Source organism: Cyprinus carpio, chromosome A14 (genome assembly GCF_018340385.1).
Source record: "Cyprinus carpio isolate SPL01 chromosome A14, ASM1834038v1, whole genome shotgun sequence".
In the NCBI taxonomy this organism is placed as follows: Eukaryota; Metazoa; Chordata; class Actinopteri; order Cypriniformes; family Cyprinidae; genus Cyprinus; species Cyprinus carpio.
Genome location: NC_056585.1, coordinates 26880323 through 26907504, shown reverse-complemented (window position 1 = coordinate 26907504; position 27182 = coordinate 26880323). Strand labels below are relative to the sequence as shown.

At 37.3% G+C, this 27182-nt stretch overlaps 1 pseudogene; it reads left to right on the top strand.

The window, feature by feature from the left end:
* The first annotated feature begins 2313 nt into the window (after positions 1-2313).
* LOC109078540 overlaps positions 2314-27182 on the top strand; it is a 42836-nt pseudogene continuing 17967 nt past the window's right edge.

Genomic DNA, 27182 nt, shown 5'->3' with positions numbered 1-27182 from the left:
TTATATCACTGCTATGCTGATGACACTCAACTCTACCTCTCATTTCATCCTGATGATCCGACAAAAGGTGCTTGCATCTTAGCATGTCTAACAGGCATTTCTTGATGGATGACGGACCATCACCTTCAACTCAACCTGGCTAAGACAGAACTGCTTGTGGTTTCAACAAACCCATCACTTTATAAAAATTTCACCATCCAGTTAGGCTCATCAACCATAACTTCTATAAAAATAGCTAGAAACCTTGGAGTTGTGATTGATGATAAGATGAATTTCTCAGACCACATTGCTAAAACTGCCCAGTCCTGCAGATTTGCTTTATTCAACATTAGGAAGATCAGGCCTTTTCTTTCAGAACATTCAACACAACTCTTTGTTCAAGCTCTTGTCCTGTCCAGGCTGGACTATTGAAATGCTCTCTTGGCAGGTCTTCCAGGCACTTCTATCAAACCTCTACAATTAATCCAAAATGCAGCTGCAAGATTAATCTTTAATGAGCCGAAAAGAATGCACGGCACACCATCTTCAAGGAATGACTAAAAACACATCTGTTTCATTCTTTATTTGACCCTCTAACTCTAGCACTTTCTGTTCTATTTTAATTCTACTTTATCTATTTATCTTTTTTATTTAAAACAGCAACAAACAAACAAAAAACACTAGCTTTCTTTTTTTCTATACTATCTATTTGTTTTTACTTTGTGTGTGTGTGAATATATATATAAAAAATTTGCTCTTTTGTTTGTTTTTGATTGCCATCTATTGTCATCATTTGTAAGTCGCTTTGGATAAAAGTGTCTGCTAAAAGTAAATGTCAATGTAACTCCCCAAATATTATAACACTTTAAAAAAAAAAAAAAAAAACTGGTATTTTTTTTTTTCTTAGTGCTGCCAACAAATTTATCGCGATTAATCGCATCCAAAATAAAAGTTTTTGTTGTTTGTGTATATTTATTATGTACATAACTCACAGAAGTAAGTACACCCTTCACATTTTTATAAATATTTTATTATATCTTTTCATGTGACAACACTAAAGAGATGACACTTTGCTACAATGTAAAGTAGTAAATGTACAACTTGTATAACAGTACATTTGCTGTCCCCTCAAAATAACTCAACACACAGTCATTAATGTCTAAACCGCTGGCCACAAAAGTGAGTACACCCCTAAGTGAAAATGTCAAAATTGGGCCCAATTAGCTATTTTCTCTCCCTGGTGTCATGTGACTTGTTAGTTTTACAAGGTCTCAGGTGTGATTAATGACAAAATTTTCATTTTGCGGTGGAGTAACCCTTTAATGGCTGTGTGTCGAGTTATTTTGAGGGGACAGCAAATGTACACTGCTATACAAGCTGTACACTCACTACTTTACATTGCAGCAAGTGTCATTTCCTCAGTGTTGTTACATGAAAAGATATAATAAAATATTTACAAAAATGTGAGGGGTGTACTCACTTCTGTGAGATACTATATAGGCTATGTATATATAAACACACACATACAGTGTATATTTTGAAAATATTTACTGTATATATTTATATTCAGATAATTTATATCAATATATTTAATTTATAAGCATAACATATTTTTCTTAAATATAAACATGAATGTGTGTATTTATATATACATACACACACATATATTGTGTAGGCCTAAACAAAAACAATTATTTTGGATGCGATTAATCGCAATTAATTATTTGACAGCACTACTTTTTTATGTTTATGTTCATTTTACGTTGTTATTCTGTTTTACATGTTTTAAACTGTACAACATTTCCTTATATTTTTCTTGTACTTGTATGTGGTGGAACTAAATAAAATAATAATTCACTTTATTACTCAGTGATGAAAAAAATACACATTAAACTTAATCTAAATGAACCTGAATGACACCAGCCGGATTTCAGTGTTTATGTTACAATTTTGAAAGTCTGTGCAAAGTCTTAAAGAATAACATTATGTAACATAATTTATCAGGAACATTAAAATTCACGGGAACGTGGAGCATTTCGGCACACTGCGCGCTCAACGTCAGAAACATTCCGCAACTGCTACTAAAAAAAAAGTGTTTCTTGTGAAAGACCACTCGTCTTATTCCATATGCAGCAATGCTCTTCAGATGACCGGAGCGGAGCGGAGCGGCCCAAAATAGTCTGCTAATCTGTCTGCGCGCTGCTGCAAAGATCACCACGTGCGCTTTCCTTCCCCTACAGGTCCATTACCGTAGCAACGGCCAAGCAAATCCGCGATTGGCTGCTCAGGCGTGACGCAGGACACTTTTAGGGAATTCCGTCAGCTGTGCGGAGGCGCGCTTCAAAACGCCGCCCGGTTTGAGCTGTGCGTCAAACCCTCCGCTGCGCCTCTTTTTAACGCGGTGAAACTTTTACACCGGATCAGAGTAACGTTCTTCGCGGGAAGAAGATGTGTCATGTGCAGAGAGGGACCCAGAGAGCGCTGGCTTTCTGAATAAATCACTTAATAACCTGTGGAACATCCTGAAGCTGAAAGGAAAGAGGGTGTTTGATAAGTAAGTGACCTTCTTCACACTCAAACTTCACACTTTATATATATAAACTTTGTTTTGTGTTGCTTTTACACTACAAACACCTTAAACTTTTACACTACAAACACCTTAAACTTTTACACTACAAACACCTTAAACAATGGAAAGCCAATATTCATGTTCATTATTGATTTGATCATGATTTGAGATAAAGGTAGTCCTAATAATCCATAATCCATTGCTGGCCGGATCAGGAACAGGGAGAAACAGAGAGGGCAAAGATGGGAAAAGTGAGCAGGTGTAATGCACAAATCCACATAAACTGATTTCTTCTTATTCAACAGTTTTTAATTATTGAAGGTCATTCTTATTCAACAGTTTTTAATTATTGAAGGTCATTTAGCAGACACTTATGTACAGTTATTATACACTACATGTAGTCCCAGACAAATATTCATAGCAGTCTGAAACTGAAGGTAAACATGAACAATACACCTTATATAAGCCCAAAAATTATTATTATTTTATTTATTTTTGTGTGTGTGTTTATATCTTACTCAGCTGTTTGTGTGGGGTCATGTATGGGACATTACCTAAAAATGTAAATGTTGTTCCATATCTGACTAACATTAGATGATTTAGTCATTAAGTGGAGAACCGGATTAGTCTGATTCATGATTGAAACATTGCATTTGTGTGAGCTGTATTTCTCAGTACAGTTTTTGAGTATCTGCCGATACTGACGTTAAAATCGATACCAGGGCTGCTTTTTTTCTTGATCAGTTTAGAAAATCCACACTTTATTACCTTGCTAACTACACACCGCTTCTTTATAAATAAAGAAAAACATGACAAGGTAACACTTTACAATAAGGTTCATTAGTTAACTGCTTTAGTTAACATGAACTAAGTATGAACAACATTTATTAATCTAATGTTAATTTCAACATTTACTAATGTATTATTAAAATCAAAAGTTGTGCTTGTTAGGATTATTAAATGCACTATGAATTAACATAAATGACTGTATTTTCATTAACTAACATTAACAAAGATTAATAAGTACTGTAACAAATGTATTGTTCGCTGTTTGTTCATGTTAGTGAATACATTAACTAATGGAAACTTACTGGAAAGTGTTACCTGTGACGGTATATACATGATCAACAAAAATGGTCCGTGTCGAGCCGTTCTCTCATGAACTATCATAAATACTCCAAGGAGAGCGAGAGTCAGTTTTCAGTGAATAATGACCTAAATTTCAGCATCACAATCATATGGCTTCAGAGCATTTTGTGATACGTTTATGGTGCTTGTGTGCTTTAAAAAATCTCTGTTCATTGCACGAATATCAAAATCAGTTCCTTAAAATTCAGAAGTAAAGTCACACCGGTTTGGAATGACTAATAATGACAGAATGCTCATTTCTTTGTGAACTAGGCCCTATCCCTTTGAGATTTAGAAGCATTCGCTTTATCATCGTTTACATTCATGGTCTCCTATTGCATTAGTGATTTTTATCGAACGCAGGCTCTTTCTTGTATAGAGTGTAAATAATGAAAGTATGTGCTTATCTTTCATTATCTGGCAGTCGCCGGTGACGTACAGCGAGCAGATACAGAGAGTCACGGTGTTGCTGGATTTATCTTATCGTGTCTCATGTCACAGATGGATCAGTGACAGGGTCAACACACACGCGGCCAGCTCGAATGTCCTCCGTCTCAGTATCCACGAAGCCTTGAGGCCACCCGCAGGCGTCTTTAAATAGATAAACACTTTAACTTTGCAGCGTTAGAGGAAGGTTTGTGTCACTGCACTAATATCAGTCAGCAGATTCAGACATTCCCGGTGCTGGTTGCATTGAGCCTTGATGGGAGCTCGTCCCAAGTGTCTGACAGTATTTCGTAGCTTTTGGAGTGTTGTTGAGTGTTTTTCTGTTTGTTAGAGACAGGTATGTTCTCAGATGCTCTGGAGGCCGTAGGACGGGTGGAGGGTTTGACGCTGTCCCCTCCCCAGACTCTCCCAGACCCCGATGATGAGGTGGAATTGGGCACAGAAACAAAAAGACGAGGCAGATATCGTCATAGCTTACAGATACTCAAGCCCTTTCGGATCACACACAAGTAAGTGTACACAGTCATATGTAGTGAACAAACAGATTTCATATTTTTTAAAAGGCATGTGTATATTTCAGGGGATGTGACAGGTTACCATTTTTATTTTACCTTTTCCCCTCACTTGTTCATTTAAATGTGTGAAAAATGAATTTGTTTGTATTCCAGTACATCTCTCAATTAATTTGAGCTCATAAACACTGCATGTATAATAATTATAAAAGAATTAGCAAATGCTGTTTAAAACCGTTCTTGCTGGTGTACAGAATGTCACACCAAGGTATGAATTGACACATCATTTCCAACAGTATTTTAATGCTCAAAATGTGGAAGAATCACTTGGGTGTACAGAATGTCACACCAAGGTATGAATTGACACATCATTTCCAACAGTATTTTAATTTAAAATATTATATATTCTTTTATATATTATATAACATTTTTAAAGTAAATGCATGACCAGTCATTCCTGATTAGCTAATGCCAATATAAATAGTATTTTTATGTTTATTTTCATAGTTTTTTGTATGTCTAGAAGATTACATAAATTTATTTTGTGGTTTATAATGACAGTCATGCCACAGAACAATTTTTCACATTCGACAGTATATATATTTTTATGTTTATGGGCAAAATCTCTGTGATGTTGGCCGTCCAGCCAGATTATCTGAAAGGAAACAAATAATAATAATAAAGACCTTTCTCTTTGAGGACAATCAAATTGCTTGTCATGTCAAAATAAAGAGCTATACATATAAAGGTGACTTAACCTGACTAAACCCGAACCTCAAAATGAAGCTACGAGCTGCTTTTATCATCTGAATCCATCACTTAATTAAATAAAAATAGTTTACAGTATGTACATCACTGCACATTTAACCCACATTAAACATGATAGTCGTCCTTTTTAACAAAGAGTAGTTGATACAGTTGGTTATATTTAAGCCTATATTGTAAAAGCTTGTGTTGATAAAATAAATTTATAGTGTAAATTCAACTTTTTCTGCTAAGTTCAATGTGGAAAAACGTAACTTACATCACACCTCTACCACATTGCTTACACAGACAGCATGAAACCTGTTAATATGGAGCCAAAAAAAGAAACACTGAAATACTTTTGTGTGAGGTGTTTTGGAGATGTTTGTTTCGTTGCCATTTGGACTCAAGTGACAGTCAGTGAGGTCCTGATAAGAACGCTCTTATCCTTTTCTCACAGACGGCTCGATTTTTAACATGCTGACTGATAAAGAGCCGCTGAACTTTTTCACTGCTTTGTAAGAGTTCTGAGAGGGATGTGCAAACTGCTGTTCAAACACGAACGTGTGATTCATCTACTGTTTGGCCGCGGCGAGTAAAGATTTTCTCTCGCGTTCAAGGTCACGCCGTTCTCAGACATAGCACATAGCGTCTAGATGACTGATCCGAGCCAAACTCTTACATTTTCACCCCCAGACATCAGCACCCGGTGGACAATGCAGGATTTTTCTCCTTCATGACCCTGCAGTGGCTGTCCCCTCTGGCCTGGAGGGCCCACAAAGAGTCCTGTCTCAAGATTGAAGACGTGTGGGGTCTGTCTTGCCATGAGGCTTCAGAAACAAACTGCCAAAGGTGAGATACTGGTGCAAACCTTCCGATCCGTCATCAAGGTTTGTCTACTGTCAAGCTGTGTTTGTCTGAACGCAAATACCCGGGAGTAGGGCTGCGCGATTTGGGGAAAATGTGGTCAAAATAGGACTGAGTGTGCATTAATGAGCACTAAACACATGTAATAGGTTACCTGTTTCATTAATACTGCCTGCCAGAGGGCGCCCTCGTGCATAAACTCCAAATATGCATCACAGAAGTAATAGAACTCATGACATTCCAGGAAATCCCTAATATGGACAAAGTTATGTAGCCATTGCTGCAGAATAAAAAGAAAATAGGAACACGTGATTAAACATAAAGCAAGTAAACACACAATGTGACAATATAGGGTTTATCTGTGTTCCTCAAGCCATCTTGGGTATTTTCATAATTATAAAATAAGTCTATAATCCGGTGCTGCTAATAGACATAGCTTTTATTACAGTATAGAATATAATGTCTGCTCATTCAGTGATAAGAAGCCACATCAGATCAGAAAATGAAGTTATTTTAAACACCTGCTTGATGCTGTGGAGTAAAATCATACTATTAAATATTCTCTTTTGTTGGACAACGGGTTCATAAATGCTTCTGATTTGTTTGGGAGGATGTTCAGCGTATGTTGCCTTTTCAGATGCACGTTGTAGACCCTACCCAGATAGTACAGGTACGTCTGCAAGATGTCTGTTAAAGCTCACTATATCTGGAAAGCATCTGCTGTGTACAAACATCTGATAGACGTCAGTTTTACATTCATTCTAAATCATAAACATCTTAAAGACATTGTCTAAACGTCTATTTGACATCTGATAGGAAACGGCGTATAGATGTATCACAGATATGCAAAATTAATTAATGAACCGCTCGTTTTAAAATCTTCCATGTCTACTGACATTTGTTATGACATCCCCGTCGAACATTACAATGCTCATGATAACTTTCATATACTGCAGTAAATAAATCCACTTCACCAGCTCATTACTCTTCAACAGCGATGCTACGGAGTTCAAATACAAAATACTAAAGATGCAAACGTGCTTGTTTTGTTTCTCTGGCACATAAGGTCTATAAACACTACTTAAATATACATTATATAGAGGCAAGATTTAAAATGAAAAATCGCAGCCTTTGCCATTCAATAATCGCAGTAAGCCAAATCATGATTTCGGTTATTTTGACTAATCCTTCAGCCCTACCCTGGAGCCAAGCACAAGTTAGGGATCTCTCATATGTGCCAATGCTGAACTGTGAACAAACAGAGCTATTAGAAAACACCTCCGCTGCCAAGGTCTCACACAGTTGACGTCTTGATAACAAGGGCTGGTGTGGGAATCCCTCGAGTCACGGTGGGGAGTGAATGATAGGTGCTTTCCTCCCATGCTCACACAGCCCAGAGAGTTATGGCAGGTGGGTGTTATTCATAGCAAGGATTAGACATCAGAGAGAGAGTCAGTCTGCACCTTTCCTGCAGGACGGTTATGTCATGAACACGTCAGATCGCAGCCCGTGTCCTTTTCGACTAAGCCGGCTCATTGATAGGGCTCAAAGAGTTTCTCAGGGACACGGGAACATGGAAAAACACCTATAATCTGTAACTGTCTTTTCAAATCACAGATCTGAGATTTGCCCACATTCGGTGAATGAATTGGATCAGACTTTGACAGTGCTTTCTTTAGCTGCAATCGATGATGGTGTGTTAAATACAGGCGTGTGTGTTCCTCAGCGGCTCTGTAAGAAGCCGTGTCAGTTTTCAGTGCTTGACCTCGGGGTCTGTGGCTCCTGTTACTGGATTCGTGTCAGAGATAGCTTGGATACATTAAAGGCATGTGTACTTGTGTGTGTGACGGGTGGATATTTTATGGGGTCTGGAACACTTACATAAAGTGTGATCTTCAAAACACAAGGCTGTTGATTATTTTTATTTTTTTTTAAGATAGTTCATCAAAGTGTTGTATCCTTGTGAGAGATAAAAGCTGTGAGTGGATTATTTTATTTATTTATCATTGTAGGTCTTTGGCATGGGAACTGAAAGCTCAAAGCCTTAGTCCTTCAGATTGATTGTTCATTCTGAGTGTGAATTTCAATGTTTTCAATGAGGCTTTCCCTGAATGCTTCAAGGTTGCATTACAATATTTATGAGAATTTGAACATCATTTATGATTTATAATAAATGAATTGGCTGTGAATGTTTTGGCTGCTGCTAAATGTGTGCCCAAAACAAGTTTTACTACCCGAAGACCAGAAATATATGATGTGCCCTTGAGTACCCCACATTTAGATGTGAGGTCAGGGATTATATCCAGTCAACTTGCAAAAAAGCAAGACCCAACAAGGAGCAGAGGGATCTTATATCATTCTGAAGGGGTTTATACATGACATGCATTATGATTTGTGGTCGTTTTATTATGTGAGAAGAAAGAAACAGTGGAGTGATACAATGGTCGTAAAACTAATACAGCTATGTTGGAAATTATAAAGTTCAGCATCATCATCTAAAAACAGTCGAGCACAGAATTCTGCTATTGGCCAATCAGAATCAAGCATGGCAGAGAGCTGTCTAATAAAGTGACACAAGCATTTGTGATATTGTACAATTAATTTTGGTTTGGTCTAACAATTTAGCCAGTATTAATTTAATTTCTTAATGTTGCAATGAATTGGAAGTAGTAAGCAATCCTTTTATCCATAATGTGATGTGCATTTGATTGTAACACATTAAAAGAGAAAAGTTATGGTGGAGACGTGGCTCTATGCATCAGCTGTTGATTGGATTTTTCATTCAAAAGTGGAGGCAGATGAAGGTGAGCTTGCAGGAGCAGGTTTAAATGCACTAAATGACTGGAGAAATCACAGATCCAGTTATGACATTCTGATTAATCATTACAGAGCCAGAAAAGAAATGTAGAAATGAAACATCTGATTTTCACGATAAGATCTATAATGTGCATTTAGAAACTCGATTGGGTGAGTTTTCATTTCATGCTGACTTTAATTTAGACTTAAACAGGGATTAAAACGAGTTAAAGGAATAGTTAATCCAAAAATGAATGTTTGTCATCATTTACTCACCCTTAACTTGTGCAAACTTATATGAGTGTTTTTTTTTCTTCACCAAAGATGATATTTTGAAGATTGTTGGTAACAGTTGCTGGTAGCCATTGACTTCCATAGTATTTTATTTCTTCTGTAATATATAAGTCACTGGGTACCAGCAACTGTTTGGTTACCAGCATTCTTCAATATATCTTCTTTTGCGTTCAGCAGCTAAAAAATATATATTTTAATTTTTGGCTGAAGTATCCCTGAAAATTCAGTCATTATTTACTCACCCTCATGTCATTCCAAACCCATAAGACCTTTGTTCATCTTCGGAACACAAATTAATATATTTTTTGATGAAATCCAAGCACTTTCTGACCCTGCATAGACAGCAACGCAACTGAAACGATCAAGGCTCAGAAATGCATGTGCTGTGAATGGTGGTGGACAGTGACAAGGAAGAGAGGAACTGTTGAATAAAGTTATTATTTTTGTTTTCTTTGTACACAAAAAGTATTCTCATTACGGTTGAACCACTGATGTGTAACAATGTCCTTATTACATTTCTGGGCCTTGACTGTGGTAGTTCCCTTGCTGTCTATGCAGGGTCAGAAAGCTCTCGGATTTCATCAAAAATATCTTTATTTGTGTTCTGAAGATGAACGAAGGTCTTACGGGTTTAGAACGACATGAGGATGAGTAATTAATGACTGAATTTTCATTTTTGGGTGAACTATCCCTTTAATAAAAGGTTTCAATAACAACATACCCAGTTTTTCATGTTACCACACTTGCCGGTGTCCTGTTGTTTAAAACACACTGTGTTTGGCGATGCATGATTCAGACTGGAGTGGCTGTGGCACGAGGAGCTCAAGCGGCGAGGGAAGGACGTGGCGTCTCTGTCCCGGGTGTTCTGGAGGTTCTGTCAGACCCGAATGCTGGTGGCCATCTTCTCCCTGCTCATCACCATGGTGGCTGGATTTGTTGGACCTGTAAGTTGTCCTCATTTTCTTTCTGACATGTGCGTTCTGACAACTGTTGGGTTGCATGCTGTCCTTTGTCCTGCTTCCCCTTTAAGACATAGTTTTTTTTTCTTATACCATATTTCATAATGATCACAGACTTACAAGAACAAAGACGACAAAAAGCATTAAGTATCATAAAAATAGTCATAATGATGTGTGCATTATATTTACTAATCTATAATTACTATAATTACTATAATTACTTACTATAATTAATCTAAAAAACTATTTTTACTCACACCCAGCGATCATTATGAATCATTGCTGAATGAAAAAAAGTGTATGAAGATTCTTTTAGAGAGTGTGTGTGTGTGTGTGTGTGTGTGTGTGTGTGTGTGTGTGTGTGTGTGTGTGTGTGTGTGTGTGTGTACGTGTGTGTTTTCCATGGAAGAAATCAAGTCGTACATGTCTGAGCTGAAATTTGGGTGCAAGGTAACATGATAATGAATGTAGCGCAGCAGTGGAAGAGCGTCTGTGAAAACTGTGATGGTTCAACATTTTCCTGCTTCACACAGAAAACATACCTGCACACATTTATGAACAGTTTTATATTCAAGGGATCAATAGAGAGGTTACATTTGCAGACTCAAAATGAGATTCGTAATATAAACCAGAGATTTTTCATACCTTCTTGTACGTCAAAGTAGTATTAATCCACAGTACTGTGGCATGTTTCTGGATTTTCCATGGTCCAGGAGGCATGTTATTCATATTATTCCTCTTATTTCGTGCTGCTTTATTTCTGTTGCCAAATTAGCTTAAATCTTTATTCAACAAGAGTGATTTAGAGTTCAGATTAAAAAAAAAAAAAACATACATTTTTGATCTTATTAGTTTCACTGAGGGGATTTATTTTGGTGTCGCTGGGAGTTTCTTACTGAAATGCTGTTGGGAACGCAGCTGTTAATTTTATTTCCCCACACAAGGCCGCACATGCCCCTGACAGCACTCGCTTAATAGCATTATCAGGGATTACGTGTTACAAAGTAGCACACTTATTTCTCTGCCTTGATTTGCTTAGTGTTGCATGGGTCAGCCATTGTCTCAGCAAATTGTGAAATAGTATACCAGTTTAAATGAATAATGTCACACCCCTGGACTCATAATGTTGTGTTTTCCCTGCATGTGTTCCATTCCCCATGTTCTGTGTGACCCACTTTCTGTCCGTCCTTGATTGATTAGTTCCCAGGTGTGTCTCCTTAGTCCCTCGTTAGCCTGTCTTTAAAACCCATGTCCTTTCAGTCTGTGTTTGTCGGGTCTGCAAGTGTCTTCCTCCTGTATTTCATGTTGGATTTACCCCTGTGTTGGTTTAATAAAGACTCTCTCGATTATTCTCGACTCTTTGTTCCTTCCGGCAGTGTAGCGTGACAAATAACTGGTTTATTATTTGAATGTGTTTTAAAAATGTATTTTATGTGTGTTTGATGGCAAAGCTTGAGTGCTCAAGAAATATTTCTTATTATTATCAATGTGGAAACCATGATATGTTTTGTTTTTCAGTATTCCCTGATGAGTAGAGAGTTCAAAAGAACAGCATTTATTTAAAATATTTTATAAATTTCTTTTAGCATCACTTTTGATCAATTTAATGGGTCCTTACTGAATAAAAGTGTTTCTTTTTCAAAATTTGTATTTGGTCAGAGGCTTAAGAACCATTTGAAAAGTGATTGAGGGTGACAAATTAATTTTTTTTTTTTTTCAGTTTCAATTCTGTTTTCTTTTTTTTTTTTGATGAATGGAAAGTGCAAAAGAACAGCATTTATTTAAAATATATATTTCTATAAATGTCTTTTACCATGATTAAAAAAAAATATATAATAATGTTTCCTTATTTATGTTTTGTTTTAGATGATATGATAAATACGTTTTTTTTTTGGATGAAAAATGTATTTGGTCAGACACATAAGATCAATTTGAAAAGTGACTGAGGACGACAAATTCATTTTTCCAATTCAAATTCCATTTTTGTAAGTTTTTTATTATTTTTTTTCTGAATAGAAAGTTCAAAAGAATAGCATTTATTTAAAAAATACTTTTTATAAATCTGTTTTACCATCACTTTTAAACAATTGAATGACTTTACTGAATAAAAATATTGATCTTTTTCCGAAAAAAATGTAATTTAATTTATTTTATGTTTTTAATGATTGAATGTATTTATTTTTTATTGATAAAGATGTATTTGTTTTTTTTCTTTTGTTTTATTTATGCACAGCACAACTGTACTGACCAATGAGCATCCAGGACCAGATCTGCCCTTTAATTAGAATGAGAATAGTTTGAGACGGAGTCAAAGAAAAAGTGTTTTCTAGTGTTTTCCTATGAGCAGCCCTTGATCTCACGACCCCAGAGCAAGTCAGAGGATGTTCTGATAACATTAAACATCAAAGCTCATCTCTGAATCCCTCCTCGTTTAATTTTGATCCTGTTCTAAAAAAAAAAAACCTCTGCAAAGTCTTTGTACAGCTGTCTCCTCCCTCAGCATCATCCTGGTTGTGTGCTGTTATTCTCAGGCTCTGCTGATCCGAGCCCTGCTGGAGTACTCTCAGTGTGCAGAGGTGAAGCTGCTGTACGGCTTGGCTCTGGTCGGCGGGATTTTCCTCATGGAGCTGACACGCTCCTGGTCTCTAGCTTTCATGTGGGCTGTCAGCTACCGCACAGCCGCACGCCTCCGGGGAGCCGCGCTCACTTTCGCCTTCCAGAAGATCCTGCGACTGCGCAGCACCAAAGACATCAGCACTGGAGAGGTGAAGCGTGTGTTAATACTCCTGTAATAAACACTAAACTATTCATTAGGAGCAGCACTTTTGTAAACAAGCTTCGAGCAGCTTCTCAGGTCATGCCTTATTTACTTGAACGTAAAGGGAAAATAACATCTTCATGGGCGAGTTTAAGCTCACTTTTTCATGTGACCTTTTGGCCCTTTAAAACCAATTTTGGGCTTGTGTTTGTGGGGTCTGAGTGCTGTATGACGCTAATGCACTGTGCCAGGGCTGATGTGGGTTAAGCGTGCCATGTTTTAGTTTCGATGACTCATCCTGTTACTCTTTCAGCTGGTAAACATTTGCTCCAGTGATGGACAGCGTCTGTACGAGGCCGTCTCGGTGGGCTGTCTGCTGGCCGGAGGGCCTCTCGTTGGGATTTTGGGTCTGTCATACACCATCTATTTCTTTGGACCGACTGCACTCGTGGGATCAGCCATTTTTGTCATCTTCTATCCCACCATGGTAAGATTAGCACATCTAATCCTTTTGTTAATAAGAGGAATATTTATGGCCTCTACAAAGGCCAAGTTCACACTGCTGTTGAGTGGCCCAATTCTTTTTTTTTTTTCTCGCATTTGACTTGTGACATTTCTCAAAAGACATTGAATCTGACATTTTCACTTTTGATCTGAGACATGTATGTGGCAATAAATGTGATATTATGCAATTGTGTTTTGTAATGTGACTTCAGTTTTAATAGAAATGTCAGAATTCATGTCATTTTTAGGACAACTGAACTCATAAATGCATGAATTGAATCATTGGCATGAATAATGAACTAATTTATGATTTGCTTAGATTTGCATAGAATATGCATGGAATATTCCATTTTATGTGTGTGTGTTGTGTGTGTGTGTGTGTGTGTGTGTGTGTGTGTGTGAGCAATCCCTGCTTAAACCAGCCTTAACTTGATTTAAAACCAACCTGAATAGACCGAGAGACCTGGCTAGACCAGACACCAACTTAGGCTGGTTTAAGAGGGTTTTTTTTTTTTTCAGTAAGGAACAGAAGGTAAAATATGAGTACTTCTGCAGAGTTTTAAGACTGGAAATTAAAAGGTCCTTTAAAAAGTCACATTATATGATACAAAATATGATGTCAGATTAATTTAGTAGTTTAATATATTTTTATATTTGGTTATTATAATTTAGTTTTTAAAGTAATATTAAATGTTTTGTTTTAGCTGTTTTTTATTTAGCTGTTTAAAAGGTGCAAGAAAGTCTTAATTATGATCTCAAGAGGTCTTAAATTTAAGGAGGAAAGACAAGAATTGCGATATGGCTGAATGTGACGATTAAACTTCAAAAGGCTGTGATGCTTTTCAGATGCTGTGTTGCGTTGTGTAATGCTGTTTCCGCATGTTTCCACAATTCGCATTATTTCTGCCATTCTGGAAGAGAATGAATTAGCATTTTCAATAAGCCCGTCTGCTGTATTTGTTCAGATCACTGATAAAATCTATACGAAACATAGCAGGGATTTTTTTCTTTTATCTGTAAGCGTAATATTTAGAACAAGCACTTCAAATGAGTCAAACCTGTGTCCTGTTTTCTGAGTAGCTTTAAGAATATCTCTATACTGCCGAGTGAATTTGGTAACACTTTAGATTAGGGAGCACATATTCACTATCAGCTAAGAGTTTTCCCTCAATAAACTCCTAATTTGTTGTTTACTGGTAGTAAGTAAGGTAGTTGTTGTAGTAATTATTTTTAGGTTTTGGGTAGGGTTAAGGGATCTAGAATATGGTCATGCATTAATATGTGCTTAAAACAGCCAGTGTGCTAGTAATATGCATGCTATAAGCAACTAGTTAATAATGAATAGTGTTCCCTAGTCTAAACTGTTACCTAAAATATATATACAAATGCTTGCCTTGGTCAGTGTTACTCAGGGGGTTTCCCTTTGAGACAGGACACACTGTAGCCTTGTGTCTGACTGTACAGGTTCTTCTCCACATTTGAATTATTTCCTGCAGATGCTGGCCTCCCGCTTGACAGCGTATTTCCGTAAAAGGTGTGTGACGGTTACGGACCGGCGCGTCCGGCTGATGAACGAGATCCTGGGCTGTATTAAGTTCATAAAGATGTACTGCTGGGAGACGGCGTTTGCCAGCAACATCCAAAGTAAGACAGCACTACAAGCACTCAAACAGCAGCACTGACTCAGCCAAACAGGAAGTGAGCATACTGTATAATGATGGTGACTGAGTGCTTAGATGTCATAGTCTCCATGGAAATCAAAGGATCATCTCTGTGGCTTTGCACTGCATTTAAAGGAACAATCTCAAGTTTCCTAATCCGCTGTCTTGGCACTGTCCTTCCTCAGTCCTCCGTCGCTGAAATGTCCTGAGAATGCCTGAGCTTCCAGATTAACTTACAAAGCGTTTAGCACTCTTTCTTTCATAATGCCTTTGGACAGTTTGACTTTGTTGAATGTTAAATAAGTACAATTTAGGAGACGTGATTCTATACTACCATTCAAAATTTCGGAGTCTTTTTTTTTAATTAATGCTTTTATTCAGCAAGAGCGAATTAAATTGATCAATAGCGAAGGTAAAGATATTTATAATGTTACAAAAGAGTTCCATTTCAAATAAATGCTGTTCTTTTTAACATTCTATTCATCAAAGAATTCCGAAAAAAAAATGTATCATGGTTTCCACAAAAAAATACTGTTTTTAACATTGATAAATTAGAAGTTTCTTTTGCACCAAATCAGCATGTTATAATGATTTTAAATGATATTGTGATTTATTATAATAATATTTCACAATATAACTTTTAAATGCATTTTTGATCAAATAAATGCAGCCTTGGATATGCTTTACAATAAATTAAAAAATCTGTAACACTTTACAATAAGGTTCCATTTGTTAACATTAGTTAGCTACATTAGTTAACATAAACTAATAATGAAAAATACTTCTAAAGCATTTGCTAATCTTAGTTAACGGTGATTCCAACATTTACTATTGCATTATGAAAATCCAAAGGTGGATCTATTAAAGTCATTTAATAGACCTGAGCTAACATGGACTAACAATGAACAGCTGTATTTTTATTAACTAACATTAACAAAGATTAATTAATAATATAACAAATGTGTTGCTCATTGTTAGTTAATGTTAGTTAATGCATTAAATGTAGTTAACAAATGGGACCTTATAGTAAAATCTTACCAACCCCAGAATTTGAATGCAAGAGTTTCCTCAAAGTACTTAAAAATATAAATATGAAGACCTTCATTGCATAGGAAGCAGAATTAAATCTAGTGGAGTAATCACAGGTGTAGTTAATGTTATAAACCTTCATTTTGAACAGTGTATTTATTCATCAGTTTTTAATTCAAAACCTCTTTTGCTTGAAAAGTTCGCTCGTACTATCCCTTCTTTAACGTCATTGTATTACATAGGAAATATCTAACCAAGTACCATGTTGTGTCTTAAATGTTCAAAAACTTTTAGGATGCTGTATATGTAGAAAACTGATCATTTAACCCTTTAAACTGGGATGTACTGCTCCAGTGATCCATTTTATGTATCTGAGCAGTAAATGAGCAGTAAATCTTCTGTTTATACCTTTTTTTGCATGCACTTATGAATAAAATATCACAACCTGCATAGATTAACATCTTCTGTATATGAATTATGTAGCTCCAGCAAAGTTTACAGAGATTACGTCCAGCGCTTCTGGTTGTTTAGACCAGCAGCAAAACACTTTGGCTGTAAGCCAGAGAGCGGCGCTGAATGAATGTGGCAGCTTGCAGCCAGTCGAGAGACAAATATTAGTGCAGCAGAGGGAGGTGAAATGGGACACTTGGACACCAGCCAGCGCCTCAGCATCCCCATCTACTGCTACATCCCATTTATGATTATGATCTCTCTTCCATTACAGTTGCACTTCTCAGTCTTGCTGCCGGATTGAACATAGTGAGGCTCCTGTAAACTAGAAACGGTGTTGTAGCATGGAAACTCAATATGGCTACATTCACACAGCAGGTTTCCCGTCTTGTTTGGAGCGCTAAATCTGGTTCTGTTCATACACGGTTCAGTTTTAAAAGTGAATAACTAATACATTAAAGAATACATTACAGAAAAGTGGCTCGCTTAAATCTTCAGAAGTCACAATTACATTTTGAGAGCGTTGTTTATAATTTAACCAAGATCCTGACGTATAGAGTGTGATTAAATAAATGACATTCATCAATTAAATGTTTTGCAAATTCCAAGCTGTAATTTGGATAATTAAAATGGAAAATGCAAAATAGAATAGAACCATAAATGTATTGTATAAAGTGGTCTACATAACAAGTCTTCTGAAGCTGTTAATGTTCCTCTGGTCACAGAGTTTTTTAGATGGATGCCGAGGCTTTTTGGGTCGGGTTGAATCTGTGATCTCTGACTCGGTTCGTTTGCTGGCTTCCATGGCTGCAATACACTGTGTTTTCAACCAATTGGCAACCCGGGGTAAACTGGCAGTGGGCGGAGTCACACAGACCGAAACAAAAACAGACATTCCGACACGGAACCCACATTTCAATGTAGAATAACTGCCTGTAGTGTTGTTTTTCAGAGAAACAAGTATGTGAACCTAGCTTGTTTTCTAAATATCTGCAAACTTATTATTTGCTTTAATACAGTCAAAAAATTACAAGTCGTGAAAACTTGTAAACATCATTTGGTTATTTAACGAGTCCTGTTTGTGTCTCCAGGGGTTCGGTCAGAAGAGAGGAGGGTCCTGGAGTGGGCCGGCTGTGTTCAGAGCCTGACGGTGGGTGTGGCTCCAGTGGTGGTGGTGATAGCCAGCGTGTGCACGTTCACTCTTCACATGGCTCTGGGCTATGATCTCACCGCAGCACAGGTAAAGCCGTGCTAGTGCTGTTCACTTTCTGCCCGAGGCTCGTAACTGTGAACCTGAACTCACAGTGACCTGTTTTCTGAACACCCTGCAGGCCTTCACCGTCGTTGCTGTTTTCAACTCCATGACCTTTGCTCTAAAGGTCACGCCCTTGGCGGTCCGTGCTTTATCCGAAGGCTCTGTGGCCGTGAAAAGATTTCAGGTCAAAAACACATCCACATATACGAACCAAAAATTACTGTTCTGCCCTTATTTTCTCACTGTCATGTTTTGTAATTCACAAAAAGGTGAATTAATTTCATTAGAGCGCAAAGGGAGAAAATGGGATTCCCTGATTTAAAGGGATAAAATGTAAATTTCTTTCCTCTGTTGAACACAAAAGAAGAATGGTGGAAACCAGACAGTTGCTGGACCCCTTTGACTTCTATAATATGGAGAAAAAAATACTATGGGAGTCAATGGGGACCAGCAACTGTTTGCTTTGAAACAACATGAGGGTTAGTAAATGAAGGCAAAAAAATTAATTTCTGGGTGAACCATCCCTTTAATGCCTTCTATTGCGCCCACAGAAGCTCTTCTTGATGGAGGACAGGGAGCCGATCTCAAGCAAAACGGAAGATCCCTATAATGCGGTGGAGTTTAAAGACGCCACACTGGCCTGGGAGAAGACTTGCAGCTCGCAGGGGGAAAAGAGCCGAGCCCAGCAGACAAGAGGAGGCATGAAGAGAGTCCTGAGGAGGGAGAAACTGAGCTTGCACATCACCACAGAGGACAGCAAAGAAGAGAGCGAGGAAGCCAACGCAGAGCACCTCCTCACACACATGGAGCAGGAGAGCCCACAGAGCACCATCTCCTCCACACAGAGCATCCGACCTCCGCTGCACAAGACCCTGCACCGCATAGACCTGTGCATCCGGAAGGTACATCAGCAGCATATTATTACCATTCCTTGTGTGGTTTTAACGACTGCTACATAGCACAGTGTCAAAGGTCAGATGGGTTTCCAACATTTCTCTACATATATTCAGACAAAAACAAGGTTTTCATGGGAAGCCCAAGTGTTGCATGCAGCAAACAGTTCATGAATACAGCATTTATGTACAGAGCTTGTCATAACTTCTGTGACGTAATTTGCTGGCCTGCTTTCTGCGCTGTACACCCAGGGGTCACTGGTTGGGGTTTGTGGAGGAGTCGGCAGTGGAAAGAGCTCGCTGCTATCTGCTCTACTGGGACAGGTGAGGAATTACATGCACTACTGTTCAAAAGATTGGGGTCAGGGAGAATGCTGTGTGTTTTGTTTGTTTGCTTGAAGAAAGAAAGAAAGATATTAATACTTGCATTCAGCGAGGATACATTATCTTGGTCAAAAATGACGGTAAAAACATTTAAAAGTTTTTAGATAACTTTTTTCTATTTCAAATAAATGCTGCTCTTTTGAACTTCTATTCATCAAAGGATCCTGAAAAAAGTATCCTGTTTTCCACAAAAAATATGAAGCAGCACTGTTTTCAACATTAATAATAACCGAAATGTTTGTTAAGCAGCAAATCAGCATATGTGAATGATTTATGAAGGATCACGTGACACTGAAGACTGGAGGAATGATGCTGAAAACACAGCTTTGATCACAGAAATAAATTATATTTTAACATATATTCACATAGAAAACTATTTTAAATTGTAATAATAATATTTAATAATATTATTGTTTTTATTGTATTTTTTAAATCAAATAAACACGTCCTTTGTGAGCATAAGAGACTTGTTTATTAAAAAAAAACTTTTAGCAGCCATAATCTTTCAATGGTTAAAGCTTTTATCTATGCATAATGCTCTGTTTTATGTATTTATATCAAGGCTGTAATCACAATAGACATATAAATGAAGATCATCAGTGAATAATGGCTTAACTTTCAGTCTGTTTCTCACAAAATAGTTACCGCATGACTTGGAAGACTAGTATACAAGTCATATGGTACAATGTTACAGTATTTGTTGTTTTTGGAGCTTGACAGCTGTTGTTTTAGAGAAAGTGTGAGTGTTTCTCTTTATGAGTTCCACTGAGAAAATAACAGCATATGGGTTTGGCACGAAATTAGAGTAAATAATGAAAAACCTTGATTTTTTATAACCACCCCTTTAACCATCAAAAGCAGCTGGTGCTCTCAGCAGATGTATAGGTCTGATTCTCCTCCTTCTGTCTAGATGACCCTTCTTGGCGGCTCAGTGGCTGTAAACGGAGACTTTGCATATGTTGCTCAACAGGCCTGGATCCTCAACGATTCCCTCCGGGAGAACATCCTGTTTGGAAAAAAATACATTGAGGAAAAGTAGGGAGCGTATTCATGCATATATGAGTTCTGCATAAAAATGACTTTGGCCTTTCTTCGGAAACTAAACAAGTTTTGTGCTCATCTCTCACCAGGTACAACGCAGTTCTGGAAGCCTGCTGTTTATTTCCTGATATTATTGAGCTACCATATGGGGATATGACTGAGGTATCTGCATTATGATGCTTATAAAATGTGACCTTGGAGCACAAAAGCAGTCTTAAGTCTCTGGGGTATATTTGTAGCAATAGCCAAAAATACATTGTTTGAGTCAAAATGATTGATTTTTCTTTTATGCCAAAAATCATTAGGATATTAAGTAAAGATCATGTTCCATGAAGATATTTTGTAAATTTCATACTGTAAATATATCAAAACTTAATTTATGATTAGTAAAATGCATTGCTAAGAACTTAATTTGGACAACTTTAAAGGTGATTTTCTCAATATTTTGATTTTTTTTTCACCCTCAGATTCCAGATTTTCAAATAGTTGTATCTCAGACAAATATTGTCCTCCTAACAAACCACACATCAATGGAAAGCTTATTCATCTTTCAGATGGTGTATAAATCTCAATTTAAAAAATTGACCCTTATGACTGGTTTTGTGGTCCAGGGTCACATATAATCTCTGACCTCCACAAACACAATCAAAGCACAAGGTCGTTCAAATCTCACTCGTATGATATCTCTATTAGTTTTCCGTTGCATGATTACTGTGTCTGAAGTGAGTGATCTGCTGTAGATAGGAGAGAGAGGAGCCAACCTGAGCGGCGGTCAGCGGCAGAGAGTGAGTCTGGCCCGTGCGCTGTACAGCGAGAGACCCGTCCTTCTGCTCGATGACCCCCTTCAGCGGTGTGACACTCGCGTGGGATCGCACCTATTCCACAGCGCCATCTGCCGCGCGGCCAAGAGCAGGACTGTCATCTTTGTCACGCACCAGCTGCAGGCAAGAGGCTTATGAAAACATGTGATGTACCGCATAGACAGCACAGACTGGGACGGGTCACATTGTGCTCATCCATTATAGTTTGTGGATTGAATACGGTTCGCAAATACACATTTATTATTTTTGTAGCTATTAAACTGTATTATATTATATAAACTTAATTATACTTTATAAGCTTTTATTTTCATTTTGGTTTAAGTTTTAGTAATTTTGTCACTTGCTTTTGTCTTTTTTTTTCTTTTCTTTTTAGCACTTCAACTTCAACTTAATTTATTTTGGTTAGTTGCCGTGGCAGCACTTCTTATTTTCATTGAAGTTTTTTTAATTGTTTAAGTTTTTCATTTATTATTTACATTTTATTTTATTTCAGCTTTATTCCAACCATTTTAAATAGTTAACAGTAAAACTTCTGGTAAATGGCAGATGAAAATTCTATTCTGTTGTGTCTGAATTTTGAATTTATTTATATATATATATCTATATATATTATATATATATATATATATATATATATATATATATATATATATATATATAAACAAATAGTTTATATTTTTAATGCCATAACATTATAATAAGCTTTATATGGCATTACATGGATAAGTAATCTAAAAAGAAAAAAGTAGAGGAAATTTAAAAAATCAAAAAACACTATTTAAAACATATATGATGATATATATCCAATAATTAGTGTTACTGATGAATACAAAATCTTAATAAAAGAAAATGTATTACTGATGGCATGTCATGCATCTCTATTAAAAATTTTAAAGGCACAAAAATGTCCCTTAAAACAATTTTTTTAAATGAGCAAATGACTTCTAATGTGATATCAATAGGTTAATGTAACATAATGTCTCTTCAGTGTATTTTCACTGACACTCTTATGTTGTTTTTTCTGGGTGTGTTTTTATTTTTTATTTCTTGCCTGAGTGTGATGTGGTGTTGTTGATGGAGGGTGGTATAGCAGAGCACGGCACACACGTCCAGCTGATGGAGAAAGGCCGAGACTACGCTGCCCTTTTCAACAGCGTGCAGCAAGAGGTGCGATACGCCGTCCGATGGGAAAACACCAGGGTCACACATTCACAAAACATCCTACATCAACCACTGCAAAATTCATGAACCACAGCCATTTGAAATGTTAAAATGTTGGGGATTTAAATGTTAATTCATGCTGTGCTTTTGTAATTCATACATGCATTGATCTGTAGGAGTAACAGCCGAGGGGCATTGTCAGTGATCTCTGTATTAATGACCCAGCAGACATTGTTCTGGCTGATGTGTTCGGTTAATCAGTCGCAGGTTGCTCTTTACCAGGTCTCGCTCTTTCTCTTTTTCTTGATCGTTCATCTAGAACCTAGTGAGGAAGAACGTGAAAAACAAGCAGAGGGCCGAGGAGGAGAGCAGCCCGCAGTCCCTGCATGTTAGCCCTGCAGCCAAACCACATACTGAGAGCAAGAAAGGAGGTGAGGGTGGTTTAATCCAGTGCTTCTCCTCTGCTTTTTTTCTTCTGGTCTTCATTTTTCTTTTTGGATTAATTTGTATTTTGGTTGATTTTGGTGTTTCATTGCTATAAAGTGATTCTCCTAACAAAAAAAATTGAAAATGGCATTGATGATTGTGGAGAATTATTATTTTTGTTTATTTTTTTTTTGTCATGTTTTGTGTTGATGCATTTTTGTTAATTTATTATAAATATATTAATATTTATAAATGCATTCTATGCATGTATAAATGACTATATTCCTATTATAATGTAATTTATTAGCATGTCATGTTAACATTAACAAATATAAAATTATACATTTTAATCTATTCAGCTTTCTATGTTCATGTTTTGTGTTAATGCATTTTTGTTTATTGTCAATTTATAATTTTATAATATGTTACATTTTTTTTTTTGTAATTATTATTTTAATATATGTGTTTTGTTTTATTGTGTTGTGTTTTTTTTTGAATTTCAATATATCATGCTGCATTAATTAATAACATTATAGTATTTTTATCAGTTATTAATTGCAGACACACTGTATTTGGCACAGTCGTTTATTCCAGTCCTTTGGCATCACGTGAACTCTTTTGGCAAGTGTAGGTTTGACAGTCGGTGGATAAGTCACTTCTTTGTTGTTCTCCCCTCACAGATCAGCTCATGCAGGCGGAGGAAAAGGGGAGCGGGGCTGTGGCCTGGCAAGTGTACACTACTTACATCAAGGCTGCCGGAGGCCCTCTGGCCTTCATCGTAAACATCCTCCTCTTCCTCTTCACCACCGGCAGCATCGCCTTCAGCAACTGGTGGCTCAGTCACTGGATACGGCAGGGCAGCGGGGTAAGACAAAGGGATGATTCAGCCAACAATAACAACTCACTCATCTAAACATAACTCACATTTTCTTCTGAGGAACACAAAAGGAGAATTTCTGATCAGTATGAATGAATCACTGAATGAATCATTCGCGTCATCCTACTTACTGGCATGATCTAACTCAAAATAATCATTTGTTTCCTCGTTACTTGCTCATGATCTTTCATCAATGTGCAACAGAGAATTAGGGTGGATGTCTATTTTTTTTGTGAATAATAGCTTAAAGCTTTATATGAATTATAGCTTAATAATAGCTTCATTTTCTCACCGCAAAATGAAAATTCTCTCATCATTGTTCAGCTAAAACAATGTTTACAGCATTCAAAGTTGCATTCAAATTTTAAAATACATCGAAAGTCGATAACGAAAGCCTATTTTGAACTGGTTTTTGCTAGTGAATCGCTTGAACTGATTTATTGATTCAGCTAAAACAATTTATTGAGTTTGGATTGATTTTGGTTAATTAATCGTTAATTTGTATCTGATTCGTCTGTTCTTCCGCTTTTCGCTCCTTCAGCCATGTTCACGCAACACTGTCAGCGCTACTACTGGCTTAGCTCACTAGTTTTATGAGATTACAGCTATTATACTGGATTAGCTCACTGTGTTATGAGATTACACTGAAAATGAGAGAAAAAAACGTATGAGCTTACAAATACAACATCCTGAGTTACAACAACTTCTGTTCCCATGGCGAGACATCAAACTTTGTCACGGCGCCATGGCCACACCCTTTAATGATAAGTGGAGATGTTCACAATTTAACATCGCAAAGGCCTTTAGATTAGACTGACCAAAAAAATTATAAAATGTCATAAAATATTTAGGAGTAGTTTGTTACGGCGTAAAACATGTCACTTCCTGTTGCCAGCAGGTGGCGCTTTAGCGATATCTGATTATTGGCATGTAGATATATTCAGGTCAGGAGTCTTCTCAAACATGTGAAGTTTGGGGCAGATTGACATTGTATGTCTGAGTTATAGCAACTTCCTTTCTCATGGCTAAACATCGAAATTTGTAAGGTCGCCACAGACACGCTTCTTAAACGAAAACCTCAAGATCTTCGCAATTTAACATCGCAAAGGCCTTTAGATTACACTGACAAAGTTTGGTGTTGATCTGAATAAATCTCTAGGAGGAGTTCGTTAAAGTACAACACCTGAAAATGGCAAAACGACACAAATTTTGCAGAGAAAATTCAAAATAACTGACTTCCTGTTGGGATTCAATTTCGCACCAAGAGACTTTTTTATGTATTGGTGTGTTACATGTGTGTACCGATTTTTGTACATGTACGTGAAACGTAGCTCGAGGCGCACTCCGCTGAAAATGTATAGGTGGCGCTAATCGAGGCATTTTGCCACACCCAATGGAATATTGGCCTTCAGATGTGTTCAGGCCAGGACTCTTATCAAACATGTGAAGTTTGAGCAAGATCGGACATTTTATGCCTGAGTTACAACAACTTTTATTCCCATGGCGAGACATCGAACTTTGTCACGGCGCCATGGACGAAAAACTCAAGATCTTCACAATTTAACATCGCACAGGCCTTTAGAATAGAGTGACTGAAAAAAAAAAAATTATGTCATAAAATTTCTCGGGTAGTTTGTTACAGTGTAAAATATGTCACTTCCTGTTGCCAGTAGGTGGCGCTATGACTATAACTGAATATGGGCATATCAATCTGTTCAGGTCAGGAGTCTTATCAAACATGTGAAGTTTGTGGCAGATTGACATTGTATGTCTGAGTTATGGCAACTTCATTTTTCATGGCGAATCATCGAAATTGCCAGGCCGCCACGGACACGCCTTTCAACGAAAACTCAAGATCTTCGCAATTTAACATCGCAAAGGCCTTTAGATTAGGCATACCAAATTTGGTGTTGATCTGAATAAATCTCTAGGAGGAGTTCGTTAAAATACAAGGCATGCAAATGACAAAAATGATGCAAAATTTGCTCATAAAATTAAAAATAACCGACTTCCTGTTGGGTTTCGATATTGCTCCAAGAGTCTTTTTGTAGGTACTGATGCTTTACATATGTGTGCCAATTTTCGCGCATGTACGCGAAACACAGCTCGAGGGCTGTTGATTTTTTTAAGATAGGTGGCGCTTGTCGAGCCATTTTGCCACACCCTCTTCTGAAACCTATATCAGACGTAAATTTTCACCAGGTCTGACGCTGCAGCAAAGTTTCAGGACTTTTCGAAAGCATGTTTAGGCCCTCAAAAATGCGATTCATTTTGGAGAAGAAGAAGAAGAAGAAGAAGAAGAAGAAGAAGAATTAAAGCTGCAAGCAGCTGCATGAACGGGCCCTCGCACTGGGCTCACCACCACACCGGGTGGCTTTTTGTAAAACAGCGAACGGCGAGAAATATGCTTTTAATGTGGTAAATATAAGAGGAATATGTCAAAGTCATTTATATGTGCCAATCTTCCTGCTGCCAGCTGGTGGCGCTATGACTATAACTGGATTTTGTCGTGTAGATTTCTTCAGTCCAGCACTTTTATCAAGCATATGAAATTTAGTGCAGATTGAACATGGAATGTTTGAGTTAGTATAAAGCATGTTGTGTCCTATTGCCAACAGGTGGCGCTTATGATTATAACTGAACATTTGCCTTTAGATATCTTCAGGCCATGACTCTTATCAAATATTTGAAGTTTGGTGCAGATTGACATTGCATGTTTAAGTTAGTGTAAAACAAGCCATTTTCTTTTGTCAGCAGGTGGCGCTTATGATTATAGTGGAATAATGACCTTCAGATGTGTTCAGGCCAAGACTCTTTTCAACATGTGAAGTTTGGGGAAGATCGGACATCTTATGCCTGAGCTACAACAACTTCTATTCCCATGGCGAGACATCAAACTTTGTCACGGCGCCATGGCCACACCCTTTAATGAAAACTCAAGATGTTCACAATTTAACATCGCAAAGGCCTTTAGATTAGACTGACCAAAAAAAAATTATAAAATGTTATAAAATTTCTATGAGTAGTTTGTTACGGCGTAAAACATGTCACTTCCTGTTGCCAGCAGGTGGCGCTTATAGCGATATCTGAATATTGGCATGTAGATATATTCAGGTCAGGAGTCTTCTCAAACATGTGAAGTTTGGGGCAGATTGACATTGTATGTCTGAGTTATAGCAACTTCCTTTCTCATGGCTTAAACATCGAAATTTGTAAGGCCGCCACAGACACGCTTCTTAAACGAAAACCTCAAGATACATCGCAAAGGCCTTTAGATTACACTGACAAAGTTTGGTGTTGATCTGAATAAATCTCTAGGAGGAGTTCGTTAAAGTACAACCCCTGAAAATGGCAAAAAACGACACAAATTTTGCAGAGAAAATTCAAAATAACTGACTTCCTGTTGGGATTCAATTTCGCACCAAGAGACTTTTTGTAGGTATTGGTGTGTTACATGTGTGTACCGATTTTTGTACATGTACGCGAAACGTAGCTCGAGGCGACTGCTGAAAATGTATAGGTGGCGCTTATCGAGGCATTTTGCCGCACCCAATGGAATATTGGCCTTCAGATGTGTTCAGGCCAGGACTCTTATCAAACATGTGAAGTTTGGGCAAGATCGACATT